Here is an 18,293-nt window from a genome sequence, read left to right as displayed (position 1 = left end):
AGGAAGAGAACCCTGAAAGGAAGGGTCGGGGTAGAAGCCGGGGAAGGCTAGAGTGTCATGTGTACAGAGAGAGGTGAAGGAGGATTAGCAAAACATCTGGACTGGACTCAAAAGATAAGTAGCTTCGATTCCTCCCCAAATCAGAGAGAGAGTTGGATTCATCTTCTCAAAGCAGGAGCTGTCAGATCAATAGTACCACACATGGATTGCAGTGAAAGGTCAAGCATTCTTGCTGTTTAAAGCATCTCTGTCACCCTGGCTGCCTTCTGTGGCTTCTCCGGGCATGTGAGAGGAGCAGGCGTGTGGAGCTTTACACATTCCAGCTTGGGCCATGACCTTCCAGCATGGCCAGGCACAGAGAATTATTGTTCCTGAGCTACATGAGAAAGTGGATCTTTCCCACTCTCTTTGCCACCAGGTATGCACAGACTAGTAGATGTGACACAAAAAAAAAGCAACCAAAGAACAGCAAACATACAAACAAACAAAACCCCAAGCTTTGTTTCGTTGCAACAAACTCACCTTGCCCCCCCAAAAAAAGTTGAGAGTGAGAGAGCTGTTTTTCTCCTTGCTAAAAAAATAAATAAATAAACTTTCCGGATAAGTCTCACTCCCTCGATGATTAAAAACCAGTTTTTTAATAGGCAGAAGCCCATATACCAGGGACAAGGGAGAGATCTTGTTATAGCCTTAGCAATATCTGGAAGTATGGCTACTCTAAACCTATTTTATAACAGACTTAGAAAAAGTGGGGAAGGTCGGTAGAGCCCTGCCATGGCAGGTGCGTGGATGTTGAGGGATGATCACTGTGGAAAGAGATGGGCAAAGAGGATGAAGGATAATACCCAGGCCTCAGGATGGAGGAGGTGGAGGAAGAGAAAGAGGAAGAAAAAGAGGGAAGGAGGAGGAGCTGGTGGAGGAAGAGAAAGAAGAAAAAGAGGGAAGGAGGAGGAGGAGGAGGAGGAGGAGGAGGAGGAGGAGAAGGAGGAGGAGGAGGAGGAGAAGGAGAAGAAGAAGAAGAAGAAGAAGAAGAAGAAGAAGAAGAAGAAGAAGAAGAAGAAGAAGAAGAAGAAGAAGAAGAAGAAGAAGAAGAAGAAGAAGAAGAAGAAATGAAGAAAATAGTTCTTGCAGGAGCCATTTGTGTCACTATATGCTGAAAGCCAATGACATAGGAAACCCAGTGCAGATAGGAAAAAGATCTCAGTACCGAGAGAGATAAGGATGTCACAGCCAGAAAGCCCACAGAGGTTAGGAGAGTCATGGGGACAGACAGGGCTGTTTAAAAGGTGACTTTCTTCCTTTTTACTACATACAGTGTTTAATCCATAAGTAAAAATATCATATTGCATTACCTCTCAGGATCCTTGTCATTCAAATACATTTCATCTCTGTATCCGTTCAGTCTTCAAAGCCTTAAACATCTACTATTTAACTGATACTTAAGCAATACTGTCTAAATAAATAAATAAATAAATAAATAAATAAATAAATAAATAAATAAATGCATCTCCACCATCAAAGACCAGGCCCCTTCTTCCCCTCAGAAAAACAACATCACAGGATGGAAATTTTTTGAAGCCTGCTCTAAATGAGACTGAATGAGTAATTGATGTAAAGACAAATAAGAAAGATTTCGTGCTGAGCTCAGCAAAACGAGGCCTCGGGTCGTTCAGTAATGGATTCAGCTACAGAACTCACTGGGACACACTCGCTGGTCCAAGAGTGATCCTGAATGCAAGTCACCTGACTCAATACAAGAAAAGTGCACAGAACCTATGTGGTAGGAGAGACAACAGAGGAGAGGAGAGACAAAATCGGAGCATGAGAGACCAGCTGGACCGGGTCACAGAAGACAAGGAGGGAAGTGAGGAGAGGCTGGAGCAAAGCAAAGGGGGCGGGAGGGGGGTCATTTGACATTCAGACTAAAGATGATAGAAGGGAGGAAAGCAGAGGCCAGGCAAGCAAAGGGATGCCCTGTGGGTGACTGGGTTCCACACTCAGGGACATCGTGTTCTGCATTGTCATTTGGCAAGCTGAGAAGACTTGGAGAGGACTGAGAAAGACAAAGTACTGGGTCTGATTCTATCAAATCTGAGATGCTTTAGGTTTGAAGCTCAACTCAACACTCTGGACTGGAAACAAAGAACACTGGGACTGTAAGAGGCAGTTGAGGACCCAGAATGGACAGTAGCTTTCACCTTGCAAGATATGTTCGTATCCTCGTCAAAGATCCTTGGGTTCTGGGTTAAGAAATCTCACCCAGCTCTAGTCGATCACACCTCTGCTGTTCACTGACTGACTCTCTTCACCTCTGACCTCCTTTCTTCATCCGTCTAGGGAAAGATTAGGGCTAAGTGGTTTCTACAATTTATTTCTCTTTCTTACATTCTATGTGGTTTTCTAATAACTAGGACATTTAATGGGAAAGAAAACTTTGTAGAAATGAGAATAAATAATCATTTCTATGTTCCTTACCCTGGTGTACAAAGGCACCAAAACCTGGGAATTTCTGCTAGTAAGCGTCTACCTTTGTGACGACCTTAGTACAAATGTCTGCACATGGTCTGGTCCTGACAAAAGGATCAGTCAGGTGATTTTAGAGTTGAAGCATGGCACATGAGGAAGGGTGGGAAGCCGAGATCACTTTATCAAGTGGCAAATAATTCAGCAAATCACAGTTATATAATGAAACCCCTACAAAACCTCTGGACCTCAGAGCTCAGGTGAGCTTCCTGATGGAGAACACATCCGTGTGCCAAAGGGATAATGTGCCTTGATTGGGCGGGGAGAAGGCCCAGCATGCTATGACTGAAACCCTCCCAGATATCCTCAAATGTGGTTTTTGATTAGTCTGGTCCCAAGTTCAACTGTTTCTAATAATTACAAGTGTAGTTCTTCTTTGAAATCTGAGTTCTTCCTGGGAATTACCTAACCTGAGAATGTCATGGGGGCACAGATCCTTTGACAAACAAACTGCTTTTGACAAGTGCCCTCTGGTTTCTAGCCAGTGGTGTGTCTTGGCAGCCCCATGGGTGTCATGTGATTATAACAGATAAGCCAGTGACAGTATATTTGAATCACACTTGTGCTGGTGTGGACATGAGGAACTTTTCAAAGGCATCATAGGGGACAGAGTCAACTAAGCCAGCAACCCCATCGACACTTCAAAAAAAGCTTCCTGCTTCCCTGATATATTGAAAAGCAGTTGCCAAGGTTGCAAAGATGGGGGAGGGCAGCTGTCATCGCTCAGGTGTTGACTAAAGCTGGGTCTAATATGTCATCTCTACCCACTTCTCTGTGTAAATGCTGGCCATCCAGAAAACTCATTCCTGTGCTTCCTACAGGCATATGGGACAGAACTGAAATCACTGATGCAAACTGAGCCAAAACATACTTAGAAATATTTCTTCTTATGACTCAAACTTAATCCCCCGTGCAGTAATAAACACAAGTAACTGATATTAATTAGCATGGAAAGATGCCCTGAAAGAGTTTGTGGCGAATCAAATTAAGTACTGTAAAAAACTCTAAACAACGGATGGGCCTCTGTGGCACTTAGTCCCTGTGTTCCTAAAGGTTCCCATGGTCTCTTTACAATTCTCTCCCAAAGATTCTGTATTGGGTATAGTACCCTGAAGAAACACGTGCAGTTACTTGCTATTTGTCTCCCCTGTAGCCCACGGGAGACTGTTAATGGAGCGCCACTGGAAGGCCTGTGCACCGTGTTAGGAAATGGTGAACAATCACCATGGGTGATTGCTACAGGAACTGATCAAAGGTTCCTTGATGCTGAACAGGCCAGTCAAGATCCAGGTTAGTTTTTGCTTTGGAAAAGGTCAAACCGCTTTCCGTTTATCTATTTCCTCCCCGGGGCCATTGGAGGAAGTTCATCTGTTCTCAATGACTGCTCTCGAGTCAAATTGATCCTGCAGAAAAGTGAGTGACTGAAGGGCTACACTCTAGAAGGGACATCAGTTAAACTATGTTCCAGTTTTGCTTTCCTCTGAAGGAACAAAAAACAAAACAATAAGCTTTCCGTATTTTCAAAGCAAGGTGAAATTTTAACACTACTCTTCCTATTCTGTAAAGCATTAATTCTCTAGTGCCCTCATTTTAGATTGTCATGATGCATATCTGTCATGCTTTTAGCAGAAATCAAGGCATTCTGTCCCTTATTCACTATTTTTCAGTTTGTAAACTTCACTTCTACCATGCTGTTCAAAAAAAAAATCCCATGGTAAACAATATTGAACTCAAACATGGATAAAAGGCAGAAAGTATGTGTACATCGAAGCTCCCCCATTTACTATTTACTCATAATAAGGGTGTGGCAAGCTTCACCTCTGTGCCTCAGTCTTCTCATCTATAAAATGTGCATAATAGTGCCTCCCCTAATATAAATTCCCATTCTCTCTCTCCCTCCCTCTCCGCTCCTCCCCTTCCTTTCTCGCCCCTCTCCCTTCATTTTCTCTGTGTATGTATGATATGTTCATAGCAAGCACTTCTGTGTGGGTGCAGGTGTACAAATGTCACAGCATCCATATGTAGGCCATGGGGATAATCTCAGGTTTACATCTGTGTCTTGCACCTTCTTTGAGGCAGAATCTTTTATTCACTATTACATTTGCCAGCTTAGCTTAGCTTAGCAGAGAATTTCCTTCTCTCTGCTACCCGTCTATCTGATGGTACAAGTGCTGGCATTTCAGATGCATGCCACCATGTCCAGCTTCAATAGGGAGCACTATTTAAAAGCTTATCAAATTAAATTCAGCAAGCACTTGAGTGTTCACCTCTCAAGCTTTGCCACGTCTGTGTAGATATGAGCTTTCCAGCACACAACTCCTGTCTTCCAGTGTGCTGCCCTGAGAACAGAACATCGAACCAGGGTCACAGTTCATCAGGAGTTGTGAGCCAGCAGAGGGAGCAAAGTGCAAGAGGGGGGAGAGGAAGCAGGTGATGGTGGGTACCAGTTTAGGGCAGAATATTTTATAAATGAGCAGGAATTTGCTAATAGTGATGTACTAGAAGGATGGAAGAGGGAGGGAGTAGATTTTCAGGTCAAGGGTGCAATCTACATGAAGAAAAATATACCCTCATCTTTACTATGCATGATTTGTGTGGACTGCACCTTTTCACATCCTGACAATGGTCTTTGAAACTCTTCTAAAATGATGCCACCTTAGAAATGAAGACCCTGTGACTTAGAAAGGCTTACAGCGTATTTCTCCAGGAGAATGCACTGTGAATGGCAGAGCCCATCTGTCTCCAAGACTGGAGCTATGCAGGCTGTGGCTTCGGCACTGCAGCCCTATAGGCAGAAGCCAATGTTGCCAAAAAGAATATTTTGAACTATAAAGCAGAGAAGTGTGTTGAGGGAGCTGGAAAGAAAGGGAAGGTGAAGGTAGAACCCTTTGTCTGCTGTTCTCTAAAGAACAGTAAGATGCTGGTAACTGAAAAGCTAGAAAAACCCAAGTCTGAGGAGTGTGTGTTGATGCTCATATTGGTTCTGCCGGAAACCATGGTGACAGGATGCGGGGCAGATACTACCAAGTTTAAAACTCAGGGGAAGCAACTCTACACTAAGGAAGTAAGAGGGAAAATGGACACAAATGATGTTGAACTTGTATATGCTGAAAGGGCATCTTAAGTCTTGGATGAGGATCAAAATATAGGGGATGTATTTCAGAGAATACAGTCTCTAATCAGCAGCCAAGTTTCCATTCCTCTCTCTCTCTCTTCCCACAGAACAGCATAGCTAAGCTTCTCTTACTCCAACCCCGAGGTCTTCTGAATGTACAGGGATTGTTTATTAACATAATGTCTTCAGGTTTTTCATCCTTCTATGTGTATCTGAAGTAGACTTCACAAGGTATTGTTTCCAGTTAGAAAAGCAGAGGTGCTTTGAAGATCATAGTGTTCAGGGAAGATGAGGGTCACTAAGGAGACATCATGGTTTAAGGGATGAGGGAGGTGTATGAAAAAGAGACCACTCTGACCATCTCTATGGAGGCACTTTCCTGAAGACCAGCTGTTCTCAACCTGTGGGTTGTGACTCCTTTTGGGTCCAATGACCCTTTCATAGGGGTTGCCTAAGACTATCAGAAGACACAGACAGTTACATAAAGATTCATAACAATAGCAAACTTACAGTTATGAAGTAGCAACAACAATAACTTTATGGTCGGGGTCACCACAACATGAGGACCCATAGTAAAGGGTCACGGCATTAGGAAGGTTGAGAACTGCTTAAGTCCAACACCATATGGGGTGATCAGGGCAGACACAACAACACTGTGGCTTCAAATACTGCCTAGGGAACTGGTCCTGTCTCCCTGAGGATAGTCCCCCTTCTGTATCATTGCCACACATTCTCCTGTGGTGTTCAATACCCACGAATGTTCAGAGAGAACTTTGACACACTCGCTGAGAAAAAAATAAGGCCAACAAGTGATTTCACTATAGGAAGGGAAACTCGGAGTCACATTCAAGTAGGTTTCATTTAAGGGTACAGAAAATAGCTGTTAGTACTCCCTATGCTCCCATCTGCAGGTCTAATACCACTGGGCAAGCTGACCCAAAAGCAGGCTAGTGCTTCCCAGAAGCTCAGCCCCTCAAGTTTCGTGAGGCAAGCAGCTGGCCCCTTTCCCATCACTATGCTTGTACCCCCACTTGGGCCTTTCATCTGTAAGGATCCTCCCAGCTCCAATGGTTCATTATTCCATGCCTTTGCTTGCCTCCAAAATTATGTGCATGCATAGTGTTAACAGCCAATGCAACATTTGTACCCATAGTTGCCCCTGACCATTGCGTTTGCTCTCATGCACTTGCCTGCAGCTGGGCATGACTGTTTTGCACGTGCCTACATCTGGCTACAGCAGCTGAATATGTTACATCACTGATTTGCAAGACCAAGCATCCAGCCCCACAGCTTTGGCCATCGATGGCAGTGCAGCTGCCTATGCTGTGAAGCACTGACTTCTGAGCAGGTAAAACACCAAACCCCATTCCAGATGCAGACCAGCTTTGTGCCTCTATTTCTAGTGAGCCACACCTGAACAGTTAGCTGCAGCATGCTCCCTTGTGATACCAAACCACCTGAGCAAAGGTATTGCGTTCCAAAGAAGTTCAGTAAAACGTGGAAGGGATGTGTATCCTCTGAATGCGTGAATATCTCTTCAAGGCGATCAGAATCCTAAGTCATCAGGGCCACCACATCGCAGTGGAAGATGGGTTTTCTTTCCAGTATCTCAGCCCCACAAGTTAGAGCTCACTTACCGTGGAGGAACTCAAAGTGGTCATTCTAGGGCAGCTCAGTAAATGGCAATACAGCCACAAAACATGAAAAAGTACTTTTGAAAAGATAGAAGAGAATGAAACAGAACTGTAGTGTGAGGAGCTCAGTAAATGGATATCAAATGCAACAGAGAACAGGTTAGACCACCAGAAGAAAGAATAAGCCATCTAAGGGAAAGGTCACTTGGGGCAGTGCAGGAATAGGAGGGGGGGTAGAATGAAAAACTATAGATCTCTGGAATGTGAATATAAAATGGTGTGTGTGAGAGAGGGAGGAGGGAGGGAGAGAGGGAGGGAGGGAGGGAGGGAGAGAGGGAGAGAGGGAGGGAGAGAGGGAGGGAGAGAATGAGGGAGGGAGGGAGATAGAGAGAGAGCTATGTCTAAAAAAAGAGAAAGAAAATAAAAGAAATACATGCAAATGGATGGAACTAGAAAATATCCTGAGTGAGGTAACTGAGACACCGTGTGTGAATGCACACATACTCAAGATACAGTCCACAGAACTAAAACATAAAAAAGCACACAATACTCAAGATACGGTCCACAGAACTCAAAAAGGTCCGCAAGCTGAAGGACCCAAGTGAGGATGCCTCAGTCCCACTTGAGAGGGTTCAGTCAGAGAAGACACACTTAACTCTCAAGAAACTGAGGGTTTAAGGAGTTTAGAGGTCTGGCAGGGTGGGTGGGATGGGGACATCCTCATGGAGACAGAGTCCGGGAGAGGAGATATAGTATATGGAACTGTAGGAGGGTGGACCAAAAGCAGAATAAAATTTTGAGTGTAAAAAGAAAAGCCAAAAAGCAATAGTAACTGTCAACTTGCCAGCCATAATGGAGATAGGAATGCATAAGTATTTTTCTATATGAACATAATTATATTTTTCTATAAGCATGTTTTCTTGGGGAAAAGTCTTCATACTTAGAAGAAAGTGGAACAGAACATTTGATATGTTACAAGAAATTTCTTCAACCAAAACTTTTTTACCAAGCTGGAAAGGCAAGGAAGTGAAGATGGTTGTAGGGCAAGCAGAGCAGAGAGAGTCAGTCTCCACACTTGCTCACAAAGTGGATGAAAAGAAATGTCACAACACACACAACACAAAACCATATGAAAGTATATAAAGCTTGGTATGAACAGTAAATTCATAGTCAAATTCAGAATAATACTGATGTTGTTGAATAAATCACTTAGTGTCCTAGAATAAAACTTAAAACAAAAAGGTATTGAAGTATCTAGAGCCACATTAACTTGTTAATGGATACAAAATGCGACGACAGAAACAGTTATCCAAAAATATCAAACATATGTGGTTATTGCTCCAAATGTGGGGATTTTATATGCAACCAAATTTAACTCGTTATCAGCATAAAATAGACCAGCATAACTATATAATGCTTTACATAAGTCTCATAGCAACCACAAAACAAAATCCTGCAGAGGTTACTCAAATGATAAGAATGAAGCAAAGAATCACATAACTGGAGAAATCAATTCAATTATGGAGCTGATGGAAGAGGAAGAAAGTAACAAGCGTTCCATAAAATATCCAGAAAGGAGCACTCCACTGTGAATCTCGACTTATTATACATAAGTGAAACCTGTTAAATTTTCCAATAGAAAGACAGAGTAGGTGAATGGATCAAGACCTTAAAGCCCACGTACACACTGCCTGCGAGAGACTCGATTCATCTTTGACAAGACACATATAGAAAAAAGATATAAGGAAAGTGAAAAAGCAATCGCATGCAAATGAAAACCAAAAAGGAGCAGAGGTAGATATAATTATAGGCAAGACAGACTTGAAGTCAAAAGACTGTCACAAGGAACAAAGGTAGCAATTATACATATGTGTGTGTGTGTGTGTGTGTGTGTATCCATATATATATATATATATATATATGGATAAAGAAATTAACTCATAAAGAAGGTAAGATGGGATGACATAACATTTATAATTATAAACCCTTCCAAATTTAAGATCCTGTAAATGTAGAAAGCAAATAGTAACTGATCTGAAGGGAGCAACAGGCTGCAATAGAATTATAGAAATATCAATATAGGAATAATATATAAGAATATCAGTCAGAATTTTCAACAGTGAATGTGTTTGCTGACCAAAAACACAACTAAGAAATAATGGGTTTGGGCTCCATTTCAGTCAAAGGGACCTAAGAGGCATCCATAAATCTATCAAAAGAAGGATATGTTTTTCCTCAAGAATGCACAGCCTACTCTCTGGCACAGATTATGTGTTAGGTAATATGTTAACACAATACAGAAGCAGAGTGAACATCTGTAAATGCATGTGATGAAGCCAGATTATACTAACCCTAAATCGAAAGAAGGTGTCACAAGAAACTTATAGGTCGACAAAAATCCACAAAAGCATACCAGCAAACCAAATTCAATATTTGGGGGGGAAAAAGCCCTTCATCCTGACTTAGTGAGATTCACTCTAAGCATGCAAGGTTTCTTTAATGCAAGCTGTATACAGTATAGTATAGGCAAGCTGTATACAGTAATACAAGTATATGCAGCTCATTAGCAAAATAAAATATTAAAATTGCCATTGCCATCTCAATAGATGCAAAAATAAACAAAATTCACTGTGTTTTCATAAAGAAAATGACTAAAGCAGTTTGTGGAGGGAAGAATTTATTTTAGCTTAGGGCTAGTATTCTATGGTTCAAGGAAGTCATGACATGAACTCAAGACAAGAACTTGGAGGTAATAAAAGTATACTATTTACTGACTCCTTGCCCTGTCCAGTGTATCTTGGTTTCTTACACAATACCACCAACACTGAGCTGAGGCCTCCCACATCAATCTCTAATCAAAAAACATGCCTCAATAGACTCGCCTACAGAGCACTTTGATAGAAGTATTTTCTTTAGTGAGCTTTCCTCTTCACAGATGACCTAAGCTTATGCCAAGATGAGCAAAACCAAATCAGTGCAATCACACAGGACATTTGTGAAGAACTGACAGCCTAACATCAGAGTCAATGGGTGCCAGGGGACCTAGGAGCCTTTCCTAAGATCTGACATAAGGCAAGGAAGAATACCCACTTTCACCACATCTGTTCATCAAAGACTGTGAAACTAGCAAGGCCAAGTGATGATGAGAAACAGAGACTTAGAACTCACTCTAGTTTGTGAATTCTATGATCCTATAAATAGAACATCATAAAGATTCCATAACAGAACTGTCAGAGCTCAAGGGTGAATTAAGTGAAGTTGAAGAAAACAAATTCAAAATACCTGCATTTCCATACACTAATAATCACCTATTGAGGAATGGAGAAGGGGAGGGGAGGAAAAAGGAGAGGAGAGGAGAGGAGAGAAGAGGAGAGGAGAGGAGAGGAGAGGAGAGGAGAGGAGAGGAGAGGAGAGGAGAGGCAAGGGGAGGGAAGAGGAGAGGAGAGAGGATGGAAACTGATGGAAGAAAGGGAGAAAGGGAGGTAAGAAGATAAGAAGGAAGGAAGAAGGAAAGAAGAAAGTAAGGAAGGAGGGAAGAGAGGAAAATGGAAGGAGAGGAAATGAGGGGGTTGGGGTATAGCTCAGAAGTAAAGTACTTGCTTAGCCTACAGGAAGCTCGGAGTTATATTCCCAACATCCTTTCTTCAACAGAAAGAAAAGAAGCGAAAGAAAGAAAGAAAGAAAGAAAGAAAGAAAGAACAAAGAAACAAAAACTAAAAAAACAAAAGACAAAGAAACAAACAAGCAAAAAGTTTATTTATAAAAAGCATCAAAAAGAAATAAAATACTTAAGAACAAATTAATAAATTCAATCTATATGCTTAAAACTCCAGGACAATGATGAAAAGGCTTTAAAAAAAATAAAGCCAAAGAAGGAATCATTAGAGCAAAACTAAGAAATAATAAACTTGGAGTTATCACATTGTCATTGAATTTAACTTCACAAAGATAAAATAATTGCAAAAGTATAGTACTGGAATGGAAACAGACACATAGACCAAAAGTACAGAATTGAGAGCGCAAATGTAAATTCATAAAACATGGCCAAAATCGAAGGAGTAAGGTAACGAATGTTCTTTTTAACAAAGGGTACTGGGTACATACCCTCAAAGGTATCTCCATTCAAAACATACTTATGGTTGTTATACATTGAGCCTTGCTATTAGAGTATGTTCTCACAGAATGAAGAAATAGAGCTTTAACTCTGTGAGAAAATACATGTCTAACTTCAGTCTTCATGTCATTGGATTAAATCTTAGCCCTGTTAACCCTGAACAACCACATGAGTTTACCCTCCAACCTTAATTCCATCATGGCTTTGCTTCCAGATTCATGGTCATATGATTCCACACACAAGAGAAGCTGCACGACGTCTCCTCTTTATATGCTTCTCTTATTTCACTTAACATGGTCATTGGCTTGACTGTTAAGTTTATTTTATTACGTATATGTTAGTCCAGATGCAATGCTCTGTACCTTAAGTATATACAATACAAAGAATAGAGAAAGATAACACCCATTGCTTATGGATTAAATGCTGTGTCTGATGTTCTAATGTGTTGCTGCTCAATGAGGGATTTCTGCTTTCAAGGTTTGCATCCTACAATACAACTTCTCTCCACAAATTTCTTTTCTTTGCAGACTCCGGATGCCACAAACTGAGCTTATTCACAGAAAGGATGCAAATGCTCCATCCAGATTGTACCTTCATTCCCCAGTGCAGGAGGTGGGAGACGATGTCCCGTTAAAGAGTGTCTATGATCTTCCTACTGTAATTGACTTACATAAACCTGTTTCCTCTGTTAAACACACTCTTAGAAAAATTCTTACCCAATACTGACCCCTTCAACTATCTGGTTTTAATATTATGACTTCTGTGCACATGGTTCACAGAAAATGTCTGTCACTTTTCAATCAACAAAAGAGATTTATTTATATTGAGAATCATAATTCAGGACCTGGGCCATATACACAAACTTCTGTACGAATACTCTCATCCAAATGAGATGTTCATGAATGAAGCATGCCTAACACAGTAGACTCAGTCTTAACCACATGACCAGGGCACTAATCAGCAAGGACAAGACTTCATCTCCCTGAAATCTAAACATTATCTAGGCAAGTTTGTTCATCCTTAATGGGGCATAATAGTGCTTTTAGGACTGCAGCACACTATAGTGAAAAGCTGTCAGGGCAGACGTGTGCACTGGCTTTCCTATTGTGTGAGGTTAGATATCATTGTTACTGAATTCTAACAGTCATGTGTCCTGTTCTGAGACCAGACAAGAATGAGAAAGGCTTTTTGTTGTTCCTAATTACCCTCCCTTCAGGTAAGTTTTTGCAGAGAAGAGCAGAGCAAGTGGCTGTGACAAGCATTTATCAGATCCACTCGCTGGGGCAGCTCTAAATATACAAGGCTGTTGAGTTTCTCCCAGTGTTTGCACATCTAGCAGGAAACCACAACTGGGAGAAGATTCAGGAAGTTTTTAAGCAATAGTCTGGGCTCAGAGAAGGGTGCCTTTCTTTTAGAAGCCTGAGTATACCAGGTAAAAAGGCTGTGAACAGACAAAAGCTGGATCTGCGGGACAGGAAGCATAGAGGCTTCAGCAGAAGATGCTCAAGTTCACTGCTTTCATCAGAGGATTGAGTGAGTGACCTTGGCTCAATCACGCAACCATGCTGACCTTACATTGGACTCAGCTTCACGCATCTTAGAGTAGAAGGGACTGGGTATGTTACATAGGGATATGTTTATGTCATTTTGTGTTGTGTATTGAGGCTATTTGGAAGTAAAGAGGAGACTCAATGAAGTAAAGGTTGGGCAAGTGTTGAATCAACTGTGAGACATTACAGAATTTCTTATGATTAGCAATAAAAACAAACATTCATGCATGCACACACACACACACACACACACACACACACACACACACACACACATGTACAATGCAGCTGCACATGCACATGAATGCATGCACAGTGATTTCTCTTTCAAACAGCATTTCCCATGATCTTATGCCCAACCATACTCTGAAGTTTTAGGCTTTCCTATTAAGAGTTTTTTGTATCTTTCCCACCGTTTGTCAATAAGCTTTGTTTTCCCATCCTATGGCTGGCTTTTCCGATTGGACACTATGGGACTAAACTTTTCCAGAAAGCAGCAGGTAATTTAGCAATTAAATGAGTCTCCAAAGGTTCTTAGAAGGAAGGGGCCATGATAAACCTCACTAGGAAACAGGTGTGTGTGTGTGTGTGTGTGTGTGTGTGTGTGTGTGTGCGCGCGCGCGCGCGCGTGTGACCTATTATGGTATACCTACAGACGTGCATTTCTTCTTACATTTTTCACTTTCACTTTACATCCCAGCATCAGCCCCCCTCTGCTTCCTGTACCCCCTCACACAGATCCTCTGATAACCTCTTCCCTCCTCCTATGAGAAGGAGGAGGCCCCCTGGGCATCATCTACCTCCCCAGCCCACACCAGATGTTCACATTTTCTAAAAGGAAATGATGGCTACTGTCTGAAACTTCACAGCTACAAGACATGAACAAACTCAGCTTCCAGCCTGGGTGAAGAATTTTAGAGACACTCTTCTTTAAACCTGGCAGAAAATACTAATTATGATTGAAGGCCTATATTGAAGAGAAAGTGAACGGACTATTCCAAAGAGTATCTATTCCACCCAAGACTTGGCCATGATGAAAATTATTAGGCAGGACATATGGGTGAAGAAGGACCATTTGAATCACATGCTAAAGAAGACTATTCCTAACATGTTCTACTAGTCTGGACATGTGGCTGAAGAGAGACCATTCCTAACAAGCTCACTATTCTGTCTTCAGTGGCCTTCTTGATGTTCAGCAGATATGCCAGGCACAGCCTTTCCTCGGTCTTTGCATTACTGATTCTCTCACATGAAATGCAGTTCCCTGGACAGTCCATGCCTCCCCCTTTAGGCAAGCACTATTTATACAAATGTCCCCTCTTCAGAGAGGACTACCATGGCCTATTGACTGAAGTCCTGAATTAATCCCCCACCCCGGTGTTTCCTACCATCCATTTCCTTTTGTTCTAATAATTTCCCCCATATAATTTTTAGATATACTTGTTTAATTTTTCCTTCCTCACCTTTATTTGATATTTGATAATTTGTACAAATCATTTTGCTCATATTTTCCCTTTATGCTTTCCATATCCTTCCCACGTTCCTACTTCTTTAAAAACAAAACAAGACAAACAAACAAAAGGATAAGTACAGTTGATGACACCCATATACTGCAGGATATGAGACATTCAACTAGAGCTTGGTCAAGGTCAATCCCCTAGGGCCACACCCTTAAAAGAGATTGTCCCTTTTCTAGCCACTATCAATTTTCAATAGCTCCTTAGATAGGGCTGGGACTCTTTGCTCACCCCCTTCGACTATGCTGAGATTCTGTTCTGCTTGAGATTGCTCAGGTTATGAACATTCTATCAAAACTGCTATGGGTTGATGTGCAACTGCCTTTTTGTGTCTTTGTATGTTATCCTTGAAGTTCTTCAGCACCTCATGAGCTTTGTGGAGGTGAGAGCAAGCTGCAAACACAGGTATCCTGCCCAGAGCTGAGCATTCTACAGCCTCATATGCTCTGCACCCTGTGCAGATGTGGGTCTCTGTGTTAAATGTCATTTCCTACTGGGGGGTGGTATTCTGATGAGGAATAAGAGATGCACTGGCATATATGCATCATGATAAATCCTTAGGACTCAGATGTCATGCCCATTTAAGAGAATAATAATGGTAGACTCTTATTTCCCAAGGCCTGCTAGCAATGAGTTCTTGACTCCATGATCAGTACCAAACATGCTTCAATTTGTGGAGGTGTCTTGAACCAAATAAGAAAATGGTTGATTGTGGAAGAACTGTTTTACCTATGGAACAGTTCCTATTGTTCTGCAAAATATACTAAACTCCACTAAAGTGATCTATTTCAGTTTTGATCACCCACTGATACAGATAGCTGCTTAGTATAAACATTGTTCTCAGGAGTTTGGGGAATGAATGAATAAATCTTTAAATTCAATAGATGATGAAGAGCGGACCTACCAGATTCACAGATCTCAGATAACAGGACTGTTTGTAAAAACTATGTCCGAGAATCTCTCTCCTAAAACTGTGTACTCAAATAAGCAGCTGAGAGGCAAACTAAACCGTCTTGGGAGAAGTTCTGCTTGTGATCTGCCCCTATGTAGCTAGCTAGCTATATGAATTGAACCCTTCCCTAGCCACAGTCTCTACTGCAAACTATAGAAAATATATCTAATTCTAGAACCCTTCCCCACACTAACAGTTATGCAGCACTTAATATAGAATATTGATAGCTTCAGATAATGATAATTTTAAAAGTAGTTATTGAGTAAGTCAGAATTAGCATTGTGTGCTAAGGGGTCTATAAGCCAGGATGGTGCTGGAATAGACTTCAACAGACTTGCTATCAGCAGAGCAGAGAGAAAAGACCAAAGTTTATGGAAACTTAGCACCAATTCAAATTCCTTCATTGAGCAGGAATGAGAGCTCAGAGTTCTGCCAGCTCCGAGGAATTGACCTTGGGCTCTCTGGGTTTTTAGTGAGAAGGCATTTGCCGGGGATAGTCTAAAAGCAATGGAGATTTTACTATTGATTTGTTGTTTTCTGTTTTGTCAAAGAGAAACCATGGAAACACTGAACTGCAGACAGCTCCTCTACCTGTCAGGGTGCTCACCAAATGGCTCTCCTCTTTTTAAAATATTAGACAATAACATAAAACGGTTGTTTAATAATAAGCCTCAGAAATAGGATACCACAGTATTTGAAACTCAGCCATTTACTTCCTGAGCCAATTACTAATGTTTGCTGCTAAATAAGATTAAAAAAAAAGATTGGAAGTTTGATGAGGGTTATAAAGAGAAGTAAAGATGTAGAGCCATTTGGTGACAGTGTTTGTACTCAATGACAGATGATTATTATGGCTTTATGCATCATAACAGTAGCTAGTCGGTCTAGTTGCAAAACACCGGCCAGTTGCCTGAGTTTTCAGCTTCAAGATCAATAAGGACACTGGAAAGGAGTATCAGCCATTTGTCTGTCTTCTACAATATGTCTCTTTCTTTGTCTCCTGAATTTTCTCTTTGACTATATTTTATGTATGTACTATTGTGAATGTTTACTCTCAGCCTCACATATATGATGCTAAAATGTTTTATTGGGGCAATATATATTCAGAAGACACAGTCTGAAGAACATTTGCAATCTGCTCACATCTGCAGCTAGCATCGCAATCACGAAGAAAATGCAGTTCTCACTCCCATCCAGCCCCATCCCATCTGAGCAGAGCCACCATTCTGCCTCTAAACACTGACTTTGCCTCTCCGTGTCCGTACCCTGAACAACCGCACTCACACAAAATGGTACTTTCTTGTGCTTGATTATGAACATTTGGAAATTTGTCTTTCTAACCATTTAGAAAGGCTTAGCTGTTTAAATAATTCAAACAATTTAGAGCGTAGTAAGTAAGTGGGGGAAAACATATCCTTACATATAGTGAGAGGAAAGGAGAAACTGGTAAGCATCTTAGTTTAAATTGTGATATTATTAAGTAATTATTTCTCATAGAACAAGGTTTATTTATAAATTAAAGAGAAAGGGAGTCATATATGTTATACACACACATACACAGACACACACATATAAATGGTATGTATGTATATAAATGTGAATGTAGATACATTGTTCCTGGTAGAAAGTTTATTTCCGGCTTGTGCTATGCAGAGAATTATGTGCTGTGAGATAGATGTTTGCCATTGCCTAAGAATATAGATGGTAACTTTGTCCCATTCTCTAGAAAACTGCCATTGTGTTTGCTGATAAATTCATGTGTCTATAACTCTCCTCTTTCTTTCTCATATCTTGTCTCCAGTCTTCATCAGCTACCCAGTTCCAAACTTATCTATTTCTGGTTTCAAGATTTGTATCTGCCAGACGTGTTGGGGGAGGGGCAGACAAAACAGCTTTCTTCGATTTATAGCCTTATCATTTTTGTTGCATATTAGCATTTGCCACAACCCCAGAAAAATCAACATAAACCTATCTGCCCTGCCCTTTGTTCCACATACTTAATATGTCCAAGAAGGATGAGTCAATGTTGGTCATGGCTCTCGTAAGATATGAAGATACTGCCACTCCTGATGAGCGTAAAAAAATTTATCCTAAGAAAGGCTGTTTAATAAAGAAGGCTGCAAAAAAATAAAATAAACAATAAAAAATAAAAAATAAATAAAATAAAGAAGGCTGCAAGACATTCTCCCATACATTTATTCCTAGCTCCTGGGAGCAGAGCAGGGTCATCTGGGACTCACTGTGGAATTCTGTAATGTTTAACCACTAGTGGCCTTCCCACACGGACTCTACGCTTCCTTGGTGCCATGGGCAGAGGGGCAGTGTTTAATGTATCTTGAGCTTGGCCTTCCGTGCCAATTTGTGTAATGACAAATCAAACCCACCATATATTTGAGCATCCAGATAATCTTCAAGACAACAGAAAAATGGGAAAGTCCCAGTGGGACACTTATGTCAGATCCAGATGTGAGTTTTATAAATCTTTCTTTACTCACATGCTTCTAGTCAGTTATTTTGGTGTAAGTAGATCTTTCATTGAATCTCTCCAAAAGGAAATACAGAACCAAATGATAATTGGAGGTAGTGTTTTCTTCAGAGATCCAAAAGTATGAAATCTCAAATATCATCAAGTATTCTCAAACAAATTTTTAAGAAGGAAACCCATGGTCACCTGTATGAGTTTCTGATGTGTTCCATCCCCTTATCAACAGATAAGACCAAAATCTGCTCGGTATATTCTTCTGCGAGTGGTTTTAGCCCAAGAGTGGTAACCAGCACATTTTCTGTGCTTTCTCTTTTACATGTTAATCTGTCACTAATGTGCTCATCCCCTATGCACATCCAACATTGACTAGGTTCTTTTAAACTGTAGAATCCCAAACTGGACA

This window comes from Micromys minutus (genome assembly GCF_963924665.1).
Source record: "Micromys minutus genome assembly, chromosome: 7".
Lineage (NCBI taxonomy): Eukaryota > Metazoa > Chordata > Mammalia > Rodentia > Muridae > Micromys > Micromys minutus.
This window is presented reverse-complemented; position numbering follows the sequence as displayed.